This window comes from Bombina bombina, chromosome 5, assembly GCF_027579735.1.
Source record: "Bombina bombina isolate aBomBom1 chromosome 5, aBomBom1.pri, whole genome shotgun sequence".
NCBI classification, from domain to species: Eukaryota; Metazoa; Chordata; class Amphibia; order Anura; family Bombinatoridae; genus Bombina; species Bombina bombina.
In genome coordinates this window covers 97,460,087-97,476,728 of record NC_069503.1, presented here as the reverse complement: position 1 = coordinate 97,476,728, position 16,642 = coordinate 97,460,087, and the positions used below count along the sequence as shown (strand labels likewise).

At 40.3% G+C, this 16,642-nt stretch overlaps 1 protein-coding gene across 1 annotated transcript in view; it reads right to left on the bottom strand.

Annotated features, from left to right (window-relative positions):
• LOC128659967 (zinc finger protein 850-like) overlaps positions 1-10,834 on the bottom strand; it is a 161,557-nt gene extending 150,723 nt beyond the window's left edge. The window contains exon 1 of the transcript XR_008402492.1: positions 10,733-10,834. The gene's annotated coding sequence lies outside the window, so the exon portion shown is untranslated. The remainder of the gene's footprint in view (positions 1-10,732) is intronic.
• Between the last annotated feature and the right edge of the window lie 5,808 nt (positions 10,835-16,642).

Sequence of the window (16,642 nt, the reverse complement as noted above, 5' to 3'; positions counted from 1 at the left end):
GAGACGTTCCCTATCCATACCATTTCTATTGGGGCCTACATGGTCTATGATCTGCCACCTCATCTGACTGACACTGTGGCCCTTCTCTAAAAAATGACTTGAAACAGGGGCCTCTTTATTTTTGCACCTAATGTTTGATCTGTGCTGGCTCATGCGGTCACGAGCCTTACGGGTAGTCTCGCCAATATATACCAAAGAACAAGGGCATTTAATGAGGTAAATTACATGAGTTGTCTCACACGTAAAAAAACCTTTGATCATATATTTCCTACCACTCTGTGGGTGATGGAAATTTTCTCCTTTAATGATCGAATGACAACTCATGCAATTGTAACAAGGGAAAGTACCTACTCTCTTTTTACCTGTAAGGGTCTGTTGAATTTTTCCCATGGTACCCACATCTGTCTTTACTAGCTGATCCCTTAAGCTCTTAACTCTTTTGTAGGCCATGAGTGGTGGTTCTTTAAATTGTATCACTCCCTTGTTACATTCCTCCAAAATGTGCCAATTCTGGCGTATTAATTTAGCTATTTTGTTGCTAAGTGGATTATATTGGCTAACAAAAACCATTCTATCCCTGTTCTTATCAGTACTCTTGCCCACAGTTTTATCCAGATTAGATAAAGTGTTGTCCAATAGTTTATTCGGGTATCCCCTATTTATAAACTTCTCCTTCATTTCTTTAAATCTATGTATCTTCCTGTCGCTAGTGCTCACAATTCTATCCACTCTGAGAAACTGACTCCTGGGGAGTGACTCTACCAAATTCCTAAAGTCATCAAAGCAGGTAGACTCCTAGAGTTTGATCTACACTGTAAAGAAACAGATAAGAATAACCTCCTTCTATACAATAGTTTTCACCCCAGGAATTTGGTAGAGTCACATATCTATGTATAGTGTTGTTCTGCTTGTGTATATAGAGTTGCCCATTAGAAGATGAATACCGGGGTTTTATACAAAACTTGAATTGATTCTGGTTATAAATATGTTCAAATTTTCTTTGTCAATATAAAAGGATATGAAAGTAATCAATATATTGGGGGTGTAGAGCTATTTGTAATGTAGTGTGTTTATAAAGGCTGCTATAGCTCTCAATCAGCACCATGTGCACGTACCTAGTGCCAATCTATAAATTAGCCTGGGCTCCTATTGGTAGGTACACACTATGTAGTATCAATTAATGTGCAAGGGGAAAATAAAAATAAAAAAAATACAAAAATATCTGTAATCACAGATTGCGTTCTCATCAAACATCTTTAGGATAGGGTGATGAGCACAACTTTGTCATTACAACGCTTTGAACTTTGTGTGGTAGACATAAACATGATTAGAGAGCTTACATGTGTATCCAAAACCATGAAACTACTTTAAGAAATATAAAAGCCTGGTTTTGGAATATCTATATTGAATTGTTTTACTTATGCAAATGCAACACATTTTGCTTAGTGAAAAAAATAAAAAATAAAAATGTGCATGGGGCACACATAACAATAAGCCTCCATGTAAACTCAGATCAGCAGTGGCATGGGCACGTAGTGCTGATGGCAGTTGTTGGGTAAAAACATTTTTGGTTAATGTGTAGTGTTCTTAGTTGCTGCGTTATAGTGTAGCCCCGGCACATTAACTGTTATGTCCTATTAACATGTATTGGAAATCCAATGGGATGCAATGAATAACAGATCTGGCCAGAGTAGTAAGACTGGCAAATTATTGGCAAGAGCAGCAAGACTGGGAAATTATTTAACAAGGCACTGACAAGTAATAAGTTAAACAGCCCTTGGCAACTACAGCGAGAGCCGTATCACAGAGAAGTTGTGTAATTCATATCTTGGAAACCTCACAGAAATGTATGTATGGGTTTTGTATAGACATTTCTCATCACTGAGCCCTTTGTTCTGATACAAATATTCTGATACATATTAGCAGAATTCAGGATCATCAGTACCGCTCAGTATCCTAGCGGTTTCTATATGCGGCGGTAGATGAAGAGAAGCCAACTGGTCCGCCGCATATAGAAACCGCTAGGATACTGAACGGTTATTTTAAGTTCCTGCTTCAAAAGGTCACTAAAATCGGCGCATTGCGCATGCGCAAACAACGGGAACGCGGAGGCACGAGAAGTTTCTTGCAGAAGAAGAATGAAGGAAAAAGGGTTATGACGAAATAGAGGAGGGGGCTGGCGGCCATTTCAAAACTCCAGAGGGACAGGTAGTAAGTAATTTTTCTCGGAAACAATATATTTAGCAAAATTGCGCTACATTTTGAAATATTTATCTTAAACATTATCTGTAGCAGAAATTATTTAAAAGGTGGAGGGCTGGAGAGCTTTTTGGGAGGGATCAGGGAGGCGGGAAGGTAAGGGGTTAATCTTACACTGAAGAAAATAATAAATTAAAAAATGGTCTAAAGCTGCAGACTGTCTGCCAGTACCTTAGATGGGGCGACCAGTGGGGGTGAGGAGGAAACATAGCTGTTTGGGAGGGGTCAGGGGGTGGGAAGTTTCAGACTGGAAAGCAATTTCTACACTAAAGCTATCTGATTAACCCCTTCACTGCTGGGAATAGTAAAAGTGTGGTGCCCAGCTGCAATTACCAAAAAAGCAATGGCCATGTATAATTGCTATTTTTGAACAAAAGGGAATCCAAATAAACTTTTATAACCATTTATGCTATGATTGCACAAGCGCTATGTAAATAATTTTAGGGAGAATCCCAAAGTTTGTGAAAAAGTTTTTTTATTTGATCACATTTGGCTGTGAAATGGTGGTATTTACTATACCAAAATGGGCCTAAATCAATGCTTTGGGTTGTCTACTAAAAATATATAGTTTTATAAAGGTAAATAAAAAAAATATATAAAAAAACAAGGCTCTATTTCTGTTTAAATGTAGTGATGGCAGGCGGAGTCTAGCCAAGCTCTAAGATGGCAGCTTAACTTGGTAGCTCTGTGCAGTAATAACAGCTAACTAGCAGAAAAGCATGTCTAGAAGCTCTATTTGAAGTCTAAAAGCATCTACAAAGTAAGCGGACACTCTTTGCAGAGTAATCTCAGAAGCAACGGCGGAGAACACCACAGACTGGACCGGGAGCCGCTACGCACATTTCTCCTTTGCCGCGCAGCAGCACACGCGCCATTACAGACAGATCAACAGGGAGACTAGCTGTGACCCGGCTGAAGTCCCTTTGCCTGTTCTGTGCAGACCGGTTATCGAGAGGTAGCCGGGATCTCCCCAGCGATACTCAGAAGCAGCCGGAAGATAGAAGAACGGAGCAGCACACTGCACTGCCTGGCACGGGGCCAAATCCCGGCCGCGATCGCAGACGCCATACAGCTCCAATCGATTCACAGGAGTGAGTGAAACAGAAGCAGCCAGCTTCCCCGCAGTGGGGAGACTGAACGATTTACAAAAGGGCTCCATCAGCAGCGGTAGCTATAAAGACTTGCAGATGCGGTATGTAGTTTTGAGAAATCAAAACCCAAGTCACACCTAACACCTTAAGAGACCCTGCTCATTACCCTGAGTTATCAGGAGGGACTTTCATTAGTTTCACTACAGGCTTGAACCGGGGTTATCACACTCAACACTACTAGGTGAACAAAGGAGTATTTTAACACAAAGCAGGCCTGCTGCATTTTTTTAAGGCCCTTGTATGTCTCCTGTATAATAACCCTAATATCTACTGCGTCAGTAAGGGCCCTGTGGCATCTGCCGGGCCAGTGCCAGCATGTCAGCTAAAAAACTCAACAAATCTGACAAGGGCCTAAAATCCACCGCATTAGATAATTATTTAAGGTCTACTAAAGGGCTGATCACAGAGGAGATTGGTGAGGAGTCAGAAGAGGGACACCACGCATCCACACTGAACACAATGGACACATTAAAGAATAGTGGGGGCATGACAAAAGCTGATCTTCACACCCTTGTCTCTAAAGAAGATATGGCAGTGGGACTGGAGAAGCTGATGAACAAAATTGATAGCCTACACTCCTCAGTCACGACTAGTTTGGCTGAGATAAAACAAGATCTATCTGAGCTAGGGGATAGAGTGGAGGCGGTAGAGTCTGAATATGAAACTCTGGCTGAAAATACAGCGACTAACTCTGAATCCATTGCATCCCACCAACAACAACTTCTGGACCTCCAGGATAAAATGGAGGATCTAGAAAACAGAAACAGAAGGAATAACAACAGGCTAAAAGGGATTCCAGAAACGGTAGAAGCCACAGATCTATCCTCATACCTGCTACGCCTCTTTAAGGCTGTCACAGGCGGTGAAGGAGACACAGACTTCGTGATGGAGAGAGCTCATAGAGCCCTGAAACCAAAACCAAAAGAGGGCCTTCCACCCAGAGATGTTATAGTCAGGATGCTGCGTTTCCCTGACAGGGAAAGCATCATGTCGGCGGCCAGGAGACACCAACCCTTCAAGTTTCAGGGACAAATTATTCAATTCTTTCAGGACCTTTGTGCCCGCACCCTACAGAGAAGATATGCTCTGCGTCCCCTCACATCTCTACTACGGAAGCAAAATATTCCTTACAGGTGGGGATATCCTTTTGCTTTGCATATCTCCCACAACCATAAGATGCTCACCATTAAATCAGCACAGGACATTCCAGAAATATGTCAATATCTAAATGTAGACACACCAGCACTTCCTGAGGACACTGTCTCACCACAACGCTCCATAGGTAAAGAGCCACGGACCCCGGCGAGTAGGCCTAGGTGGTCCAGAGTGGCGAAAAAGAAAAAAGTGAAACCATGAACTGGACTGCTAGGTAATGTTGTCAAAAATTCTATCTATTACTTATCCATGAGTGGGTTTTAGAGCCCGCTTTGTATAACTTTTCTAATAAATACTAGTGGTATCCATATCTATACTCTGAAAGTTCTAGACATGTTTCCATTAGAACTACTGCACAACCCATTGTTATTTATAGGCTTATGCTTAGCTGTTGTACTGTTCAGAATGTTATTTTAGTTCAATTTAGAGTTAAGTTTTTGTTTTGTTTTTTACTGCCAACCTATTTTTATGTACCTGTCAGATGTGATAGAAGAGATGTCTCCAGCCTATCTTGCATTAACCTCACAGTAAATGACACTTGTCTAGACCTAGAACCCCTGCTCATGCATTCCCCACACTCTCACCATCTATTGCCTTTAAGTGTTAGTCACACAGGTATCCCAGTAAATACTAATGGCTTTACCAACGATTAATTTAGTCTCACACAATGTGAGAGGGTTAAACTCAGACGCTAAAAGACGCACGGCATTTAACCATTACAAACGCCTCCAGGCGAATGTGATCTATTTACAGGAAACCCATCTTACTAAACCGCAACTCCCCAAATATTGGTCCAGAGGCTTTTACCAGCACTATCATTCCACTGCAGGGGGAAAAAAAAAAGAGGGGTGTCGATACTTCTACATACATCATTACACTTTACACACATTGACACGACTGTAGACAGAGAAGGAAGGTACTTGTTGGTGAGGGGCCAGATTCAAGGCGTAGATGTCCTGTTTTGCAATATATATGCCCCAAATGAGAAGCAGGATGCGTTTTTCAGGGAAATCACACGACTACTAACGGGCTGGTCACAAATCAGGATAGTTTTAGCGGGGGATTTCAATATTGACCTCCAAGCACTCAAATATGCCAAGCCCCTACACCCCTCTAAAAAACTAAACCACTTAAAGAACGTAGCGGGCGCAGTTTTAAATTCACTAGCTCCACATACTCTGGTGGATACCTGGAACTCTTTATATGGGGTCACAACAGACACAACATTTTATTCGACAGCGCACAATAGCTATTCCAAACTCGACTACATAATGATCAGTCAGATTTTATGTCCAATGCTGTTGTCAGCTAAAATCCACCCATGCACTTGGTCAGACCACTCCATTACACAGATATCACTCCAAGGTATAAAAAACCCCAATAGAACACAGACTTGGACATTTGACCCATCCTGCCTCCAAAACCCACTGACAAAAGACAAATTGACACAGGCAATGGAAGAATATTGGGCTTTGAACGGGACTCCACCAGCAATCCAATCTCAGTCTGGGCTGCCCATAAAACTGTAATTAGAGGCCTGTTAATTAAAGAAAAAGCACAGCTTAAAAAGACAGTAAACTTGACTTTAGAGAGATTAACTAGGGACATTGAGAGTCTGGAGAGGGAACATAAACTAACCCTAGCCAGGTCCACCCTAAAACAACTAAATCAAAATCGTAGTCAGCTCAACGAGATCCTTAATAATCAATCGATAAAATATGCCCATAGACTGAAGACGCAGTACTTCCTCTACGCCAACAAACCCGATAAGTACTTAGCCAAAAAGATTAGGGATAATTATGCGGCGGTGTCTATACCCCTTATACGTCGGGACGATGGTGGTGAGACTAGACAGCCACAGGAGATTGTGGATACCTTTGCCTCATTCTATCGAGTGCTGTACGATGGTAAAAAAGTTTCCCAGAGCACATCCACCAAAACCTCACTTAATGATTTCCTTACCAAAGCAAATTTGAGGAAAATCACAGAGACAGATAGGGACTCCTTGAATGCCAAAATCACGGCGATGGAAGTGGCACAAGTCATTAAAGAACTTAAGCCAGGCAAGGCTCCTGGGCCTGACGGCTTACCGAGTGAATACTATAAGATGTTTGAAGGCCTATTAATCCCACACCTCACACAATTAGCAAACCACATGCTGGAGGGCAGGGAGCTACCTAAGGACCTGCTTCAGGCTAAAATAGTAGTTATCCCCAAGCCAGGGAAAGACCCAAAATACTGCGCTAGCTATAGGCCAATATCCCTCATCAATCAGGATGTCAAAATTATCACAAAAATCCTAGCTAACAGACTTAAACACATTCTTCCCACTATAATACACCCAGACCAAGTTGGTTTCATTAAGGATAGGGAAGCCCCAGACAACATAAGAAGGATGGTGTCGGTGATAGACTATCTCGGGAGTCATGGAGTGCCTTCTCTGCTCCTCTCTCTTGACGCGGAGAAGGCATTCGACAGGGTGGATTGGGGATATATGATGGCGGTACTAAAAGAAATGGGGTTCAGGGGATCCTTCATCTCAGCAATAAATACATTATACTCCAACCCTACAGCATATGTGAGAGCGATTGGTCACCAATCTTGCACTTTCAATATTCTAAACGGCACGCGACAGGGGTGCCCACTGTCGCCTCTGCTTTTTGCCATTTGCATAGAGCCACTAGCAGAGTACATCCGGGGGGAGGCTGGGGTCTGGGGCCTCAAAATAGGGGGAAAGTCCCATAAATTAACACTATTTGCAGATGATGTCCTCTTGACCCTGACTAAGCCGACTAGCTCCCTGCCCATTGTCTATGACATCCTGGATAGATTCTCCACAATCTCAGGATATAAGATTAATGTGGATAAATGCGAAGCCCTCCCCATCGCTATCCCAAGGCCCACTATCAAACTACTAGAGATTAATTTCGATTTTTCCTGGGTATATGACCATGTGAAATATTTGGGGGTCAAGCTGACACCTAATTTCGATAGACTCTACCAAGCCAACTATCCCCCTTTATACAAATCTATAAAACAGGACATCACGAAGTGGCAACAGTGTGGCTTTTCGTGGTATGGGCGACTATCGTCGATCAAAATGAACATTTTGCCTAGACTCCTTTACCTCTTTTGGACACTACCAATCGAGGTCCCCAACAAAGATTTAGATACTATCCAATCCAAACTAATTTCTTATCTGAGGGGAGGTAAACATGCCAGAATTCCCGGAATAACTCACTCACTCAGACTGCAATATTGGGGAGACGAAACTGCGATATTGTATGGCCTGCTTTAGAAGCTGCCATGGGGGGACTTAGCTCACCAGACGATGTACTATGGAGGAAGGGGACGCTGAAGACCATAGGGGGTTTTACGCCACAAGCATTACTGACCTCTTGCAGACAATGGCATAAGTCAATAAATTTTCACAAGTTGGTATCACAAAATACTCTCGAGAGGCCATTAAAATACATACTCCCGGGAGACTATCATATACATATAGACAAATGGGAGAACAAAGGCCTGTACAGGGTGGCAGATTTTATGCAACAAGGCTCTATGATCACATTTACACAATTACAAAGAAAATTAGAACCATTACCCCTGCAGTGGTTTGTGTATTTGCAGGTATCCTCGGCTGTCCATTCTTACACTCTTGGGGGGAGAGGAATTCAATCCACTACACTTGGGAAACAGTGTAGCGCACATCACAGACCCAAACAAGCTATCTCACATATGTACCACGCGATACAATCATCCAACATAAAGAATAAGCCACCCATTGTTAGTAGGTGGGAGAGAGACTTGAATATTGATTTAACAACAGAGGAATGGCACACTATAACATTCGAGGCAAGTAGGGGCTTATTGAATGCAGATCTAAGAGAAAATAGCCTGAAGTCGGTGTTTCGTTGGTACTTAACACCCGAGAGACTGGCGCACTCTGTCAAGGGAGGCTCCGGTTTCTGCTATAGAGGATGCGGGACCAAGGGTACATACATACATATGTGGTGGGAGTGCCCCAAGGTTAAGAATATATGGGATCAGACCTCAGACCTCTTGTCCAACTTGATTGGAGACCGTATAAACATTAGTGCCCCACAGGCCTTATTAAATGCTAGAACCCAGGGTTACAACTCTCACATAAACACCTTTCTTAGAATAATCTTCACCACAGTTAGAACCTTAATAGCCAAACATTGGAAGACGGGAGTACCAACTTGGCCGGAGATTACCAACAAACTTGCCGGAATGTATGCTATGCATGAGACAGCTGCCCACCTACAAAATAAGATGGACTCATTTGGGAAAATCTGGTTCTACTGGATAATGGGGGGAGCCAATACCAACCCCTGTTAAATCACATAATAGAGAGAGACTGAGAGGTAGTTGTAGATACAAACCATAGCACAGACAGAGATATGGCTGTGACATCCAGAGATAAGAGGCCGAAAGCAGAGCATTCAGCATTCTGACAGGTTTATTATTGTTATTACTGTTCAATTTATATATGTTTTCCTTTTTTTTTTCTTTATGTATACCTTTTATTACTTTTGTATTGTTCTTATCAAAAAAGAAAAAGTGCAACTGGGGTGCTGGGGGCCTGGCTCCGGACTGGGTCCCTTAATCCTTTTTTCCTCACAAGCCTTTATATGTCATTTCATATTGTTAAGCCCAGTGTGGGTTGGGTCCTTGGTGGCCCAGAATTATTCTATGTATGCTCATTCTGTTATGATATTTTTGCACTTAATAAAAACCATTTCAACTAAATGTAGTGATGGCAAAAATGCTCTGGTCTTTTGGGGAAGATTTAGTCTGAAATTCCCGGTCCTTTAGGGGTTAAAGTAAGGTTTTTGCTAATGTGTTATATATATATTCACATATACATTCACATGACAAAAGGAAACAGAGAGATATTAATAAAACACAGACCAGTAAAGTAACAAGAGATATAAAACAAACAGTTAATAACAGACAGAACCCCAAGGCAGAACATACAGTGATCTGAGATGTCATCATAGAAATGTCTAATTTAAAATGTTATTTTATTTAAAAATGACCTGCAGAAAGTTTTTCACTAAAAAAATCTCATCGCAGAAAGTAAAAAAAAGTTCTGCCTCTGGGGACAGAATATAAAACAAAACACAATATTATCTGAGAATACACAAATAGGGAGAATGTGACAATCAGCACAAGGTGTTGAGTAACTGGAAGGAATAGGTGCTGGGGAAGGAGGGGTAGATAAGGTAAGAAGGGAGATAGGGAAGGATAATGTATAGGGGAGTATAGAGCACAGAGGCAGTAAATGACATAAGGTGCTATTAGACACAATGTATTGTCTGTACCTGATCACATATAACAGCCAATGACACTAAATACTGAGCATGGGCTAAATTAGCATCACTTTCTCTTGTCTCATTTATACAAATAAAGGGACGGTGTAAAGCTGCACAATATACAGGGCACTACACAACAGGCTGAATGCTGCTGTAAACATAATATAGTAACACATTTGTACATAATAAATTATTAGCAAGAGATCTGCTAAACTAGATTATTCCATCAGTTCAGTAGCCCAGAGAGCGGAGTGTGCCAGGGTGTATATATCTATAGTTACACTCTTATATCATCAGGGCATTGTAGTGACAAAGTGACAGGATCATGTAGTATTATCACTATACACCCTGCAAATCTATGTGTTTAAACCTCACGAAAGGGTTAAATCTACAGGTAAAGTATGACAGGAGTCACAGAGAAATGGTGGTCCAAATCGGAAACTGTTGGTTACCCAATCAGCAGCGTTAGTCACACAGATGGGTAAGTGTAAAATAGATTGTATTATGTATATTGTATATTAGGTGATTTTTGGTAAAAGTATTTTATATTTGTTCACTTAGGTTTAGTGTTGTATCTCTTTGAAAACCACAACTGATTAAAGGACTAGTAAACACAGTAGATATGCATAATCAACAAATGCAAGATAACAAAACAATGCAATAGCACTTAGTCTGAACTTCAAATGAGTAGTAGATTTTTTTTCTGACAATTTTAAAAGTTTTGTCTATTTCCACTCCCCCTGTACCATGTGACAGCCATCAGCCAATCACAAATGCATACACGTACCATGTGACAGCCATCAGCTAATCACAAATGCATACACGTACCATGTGACAGCCATCAGCAAATGCATGTACGCTTAGTCTGTGAATTCTTGCACATGCTCAGCCCAGAGGCAGAACTTTTTTTCACTTTCTGCGATGAGATTTTTTGTAGTGAAAATTTTTCTGCAGGTCATTTTTAAATGAAATTCAGTTGTAACATACATTTATTTAGAACAAAATAAACAAATAAAACATTTCTTTAAAACATGGTAAACTTTCACATGTAGCATCACAAATTGTTCATACCTGAAGAGGCTAAGAAATCAGCCTATTAGTCTACATAGGTTTAGCAAAGAATACCAACAGAACAAAACAACATTTGATGACAAAAGTAAATTGGAAAGTTATTTAAAATTTGACAGTTTAATTTTGACTTTACTGTTCCTTTAACCCTTTCGTGACAGGGTTAAAGTGCCTACATCGGAACAACTGTTCCGATGTAGACAAATTGAAACTACGCGATCGTGCATACGATCGCGAGATTTCAATTATTGGATCGCATCTGGGGGGCGTCCCTACAATCCTAGGAACGCCCTCCAGACCGCGATTAAATCCCTGAAGCACAGAAGGCTTCAGGACAGCCGTTAGTTATGACGTTCCATTCCGTCATAACGGCTTTAAAGCCCAGTCTAATTATGACGGAATGGAACGGCATAACGGCTTTAAAAGGTTAAGACACTTAAATCCACTTTTATGATCAAATATACTTTGTTCTTTTTATATCTTTTGCTGAAAATCATGCACATATTTTCAGCAGAAATGCACTTCTCTGGGCTAGCAGGGGACTGGTGGCTACACACGCTGTCTCTTGCCATTGGCTCACCAGTGCAGTGCATTGCTGTTGACTTAAACCCAGCTGCAGTGTTTTATTTTTAGAATATAAATGGCAGGTGATACGTATGGAGTGTGTAGAAGCAAAATATATATATAGGGTTTGTTTGGACAATAAAAGACAATTACAATATATCAAGAAAGTTTTTTAAAGGGACATTATAGTCGTTTTTCATCTTGCAACATTCTCATTGTGCATCTAAAGTTATCTTTTTTTCTCAATATGCATCTGTTACATATTTTTTAGGCATTTTGAGATATTTTAATTTTAAAAATATATATAACTTCCACTGCGCACGAAAATTTAAGTGGAGTCCACAACCGACCTGTATTTCTGATCGTATGCACATCAGTTAATCTGCAGCTTTATCCTCTCTGTCTGAAGACGCGCAGGCAGCAGAGTTAGCTGTCACTCAATGCATTGTGCCGCCCCTTTATGCCGATTAACAGATCAGTGTCAGTGGTTGCTATAGCAACATAGATCCTAAAGTAAATTCCTACGGCACCCATCTTCTAGTATATAGATGGTTATACTCTGTGTTTTATGGGTCTGACATCCACTTGACCCCCATTGCAAAGTTTAGGCTTTCAGAGTTCCGATCACTCACAACAAAAAGAAAACACTGCGTCTCCTTACTGAGTCCCAGTAGTCAGCTATTAATCACTGTAGTTGTGACTGATCGGAACTCTGAAAGCCTCCTCTCAGAGCAGATAACGATCTGTATAGAAGGAGCATAAAAAGTGTGCTGGAATTGCAATAAAACAGGGCAGAGCTGGTATGCAGTTTGCTGTACAATATCAGTTTCTCTGCTAGCTGTCGGTGTTGCAGTAGGTAGCCTGTCAGTACCCTCCTGTGAGCAATAACACGTAATAAAGTTTGAGAATAGCCCCTGCCACCACAGTAATTTATATATTCTACCCCAGAACAAACAGACTATCAATAACAGGGACTCTCTGCTGTTGAGAATTTCATGCAATAACAGGCATATGTAAGGCTATTTTAAAACTATATATTATTGTGGTTGCCTGGTGATTTCTCTGATGAAACTAATTGAAAGTGCTCATAGAGCAGGCAAATACCTTTTACAATTAACTTACCGGTGAAAGTGAAAGCTGCCCATTTATTTAATACTGAACCTGAACCGTGCACATAGCTACTTCCCTTCCTAATTACAATGTCAGAATGAGCTGTGATGTTACAGGAATGAAAGGGAGGCACGGTGCACATTGACTCCTTTGCAAACATAACGGCTGCAGCGCGGTGATATTAAAATAATGGATTAGTGGCCACCACCTCCTCCTGCAATATTATTGGCAAGACTGGGATCCAGAGAAGGAATAATATTTGGGGGGCACATGGCAGACTGGCTGGTAAAATGCAATGCTAGTCTGGTCAAACAGTGCACTGGTAGTAAGCTTATAGCACAGACTAGTAACCGTCGGTCTCTCAGGCAGCAAATTATTCAAAGCAGTACTTAAAACTGAGGCGGTTGTTGTGAATGTGCACGCAGCGCTAGCTTATTTTCATGCTCTCTTCTCACACTACCGTGAAAGCTTTTACCCCTTCTGCTTGCCCTAAATGTAAAAAGAAAAACATGCCCTGCGGATATGAATTGCGCATTCCTGGCTGCACTTACCTCTCAGTCGCAGAAGCAGAAGCCGTTCTGGCGGGCTAAAAGTAACAATTAAGATATAGCATCTAAAAAAAAAGTATCAATTTTATGAGCAGAGCAGCCATTAGCCAATAATTTAAAAGTAAAAATGTGCCGGTTGCACTGCACAAAAAAAAAAAAAAAATCCTGTTGAAGAAAATTCTGTGCTTAACAGAACTGGCCATTCTTTCTGCAGGCAGGCTCCACTTTCTGCGATATTATCGCAGATCGCACTATGTTCTGCCTTGGAGATGCTCAGTAGGAGCTGTTGACTCAAAAAGTTTAAAGGGACAGTCAACACAAAAATAGTTTTAAACATATATCTATAAAGTTGTCCTAGATCGTTTTTTCCAAATATTTGCCAGTTTTTAACGATAATTCGTTTTCAAGTTAAATCACTTACTTTCCCCCCCAGCTGCCGTTTTAAAATGTCCGTGTAGCTCCGCCCCATTGTCATCATCTGTGACATCATTAAAATCCTATTGTAAAAAAGAAAGAGCGCAGACCTCCTCCAAAGATAAAAGTCCAAAATTTATTCAAAAAAGGATAAAATCCCACAGCACAGGAAATAAGAACATAGGTAAAGGGGTTAGACTAGTTTCGGCTTGTGGCCGTAATCATAAACCTAACTAACAACTGAATTAGGGTAGTTTTAAAAAGGGTGTTACTCTCTTTCATTGGTTCAGATGGGGAATTGATAGAACCTCCCATTTAACTCATGGCATGCTGGAAAGTACATGACACATAGAATCAGGTATGTAAGGTTAGAGCTGGTGTGGAACAATACATAGGTGGTTAACATTATAGATCCAATAACATGCATATACATTAAAACTTAGGTAAGCATAACATATTATTCAGAAGAACATGTAACAATTTGTTCAGGACATTAGACTCTGCAAATATTATGTCGTTAAGGACAAGAACAAAAATGGCATACACACTGTATAATGCGCTATTAAAAGAACAGTTAACATAAGATGCCATATACAAATGAACATTTGTCCTAACAGGATATAACAGAGACAAAAGATATATAAGTATCCTAATAAGAGATAAAAGTAATCTAATATGTACATAATCTTACTGTTCAAAAATGTATATGTATATATATATGCGTTTGTTATAGTGAAGGGATACATTTTATAATAGATGTAATAATTTATAGGTGCATGTTGCAAATATATGCATCTATTACTTGTTACCTATATCCCTTTTCCATATATAAAGTGGACAAACTACTATGTAAAGCCTAAACCAATCTACAGACAAAGCAGTATGGGTGCTGGAAATGTTTCTATCTCATATGTGCAGTCTACCAATAGCACTATATATAGAGTTGTGTATATGCACAAGCACACATATATGTGCAAGTATATAGACATATGACATTGGATGAAGGTGGAGGGGATACAGGCCACGGATGGTTCAAAACAGAACATGTAAAGGGTACCAAATTAGTCTGGGATTTAAAGGAACAGTAATGCTTTAGGGCCACAATATGTATATAGATTTAAATTGAATAATCATTGCCAATGATTAATCAAGTCAAATTCTGAGTTAAAACCTTCAGGTATTTGAGTCCTGAGTTTAAAAATCCAAAACGTTTGTCTGGCCAGAAGTTTGTCCTTGTCACCTCCCCTAGGGGGCCTCCTAACAACTTCAATAGCCCTCCATTTAAATGTGGTAACATTCCCTGAATGTGTCTCAAGAAAATGTCTCGACAGTGCAGAACAGGTGACCTTGTTTTTGATGTAGCCTAGATGTTCCCGTATTCTGGTACGTACATGTCTGCTGGTCATGCCTATATATTGGCAATGATGCTGGATACATTCAATTAAATATACTAGAATAGAATTCTTTTCCTTCAACAATATAATCGCAGGCCTTACACCTTCCATCTCCACATTTATATGTTCCCTGAACACTAAGCCATGATGTGGGCTATTGTATGGGTGGCAATTGGGTCGGGGATAATAAAGTACCCAGTGTTATGTTTTTTGAATATACACATTTAAACCCTTTTGCCACTACTTCTTTTAGTGCTTTGTCACCATATAGCATCGGGAAATATTTTTTTAATAATGGCACAAACCTCATAAAACTCAGTGGAGTATTTTGTAATGAACAAGGTTTTATCATCTCTTCTGTTTTTTGGCTTGGTACTCAAAGCATTCTGTCTGTCCACCCCAGCCACTTCCTTAGCCACGTTCTGCACCATTTCTGGCCGGTATCCCCTCGCTATCAGGCGTTTAGTCATACACTTACTTTCTTCAGTGAAGTCCTTGTTTGAGCTACATCATTAAAATCCTGTGTTCCCTGTAATTGTTCTAAGTTACTCGTAACCGTTTCTCGCACATGCGCAAGTGAGGAAATACAATATATGAGGCTGTACAATAGGAGTTGTGAGTGTACAAAAGCTGGGAAAAGCGTTTCCCACCCTACAGTGCTTTTAATATAAAAGACCCATGACAGTTTTTTCCCTGCATTGAAATAACAGCACAAACCTGGTATTATCTGACAGTTAAACAGAAGGACAGACAGAAAGTCCCTAAGGCCGGAACACAGTTAGGTTTGCTGAAGTCACTAATAAGCAGAAGAGGGAATCTTTATTTCACTGTAGGGCTGAGCTCTGTAAATATATCCCATCTGTTATACCCTATATGTTTGTACCGCAAGCTCAAGAGTAAAACATCTGCTCCTATATCCTAGGTCAATTACAGAAGAGAGCTCATGGGAAATGTTCACATATACAGTGGCCCCTGGGATTCATGCACAGAGCATCCAGTGGAAGAAATGAATGGTGGAAATGTGCTGTGCATTCTGATAATGAAAATAGTTATTCTCCCACTGAGTTTGTATCTATTAATATACTTTTTACCTTTGTGATTACCTTGTATCTAAGCCTCTGCAGACTGCCCCTTGTCTCAGTTCTTTTCACAGACTGGCATTTTAGCCAATGAGTGCAGATTCAAATAACTCCATGGGAGTGAGCACAATGTTATCTATATGGCACGCATGAACTAGCACTGTCTAGCTGTGTGAGGCTGTCTAATGCACTAAGATAAGAAGCTGCCTTCAAGGGCTTAGAAATGAGCATGAGCCTACCTTGGTTTAGCTTTCAATAAAGAATACCAAGAGAACAAAGCAAATTTTATGATAAAACTAAATTGGAAAGTTGTTTAAAATGACACACCCTATCTGTATCATTAAAGGGACAGTTCACACAACATATATAATAACTTATTCCTATGTAGTAGTTAATGTTGATTTAATCCCCCTGTAGCCCATGTTTATTTTTTTTATTTTTTAAATTATCTTTATTGAGTATAGCCACGTAACAAAAAAGAAGAAAGGCAGCCGTAGCCAACACAGATATATGTTTTACATATTCAGCACTCGCGTAAATACAGAAAAAATTCAATAGTAT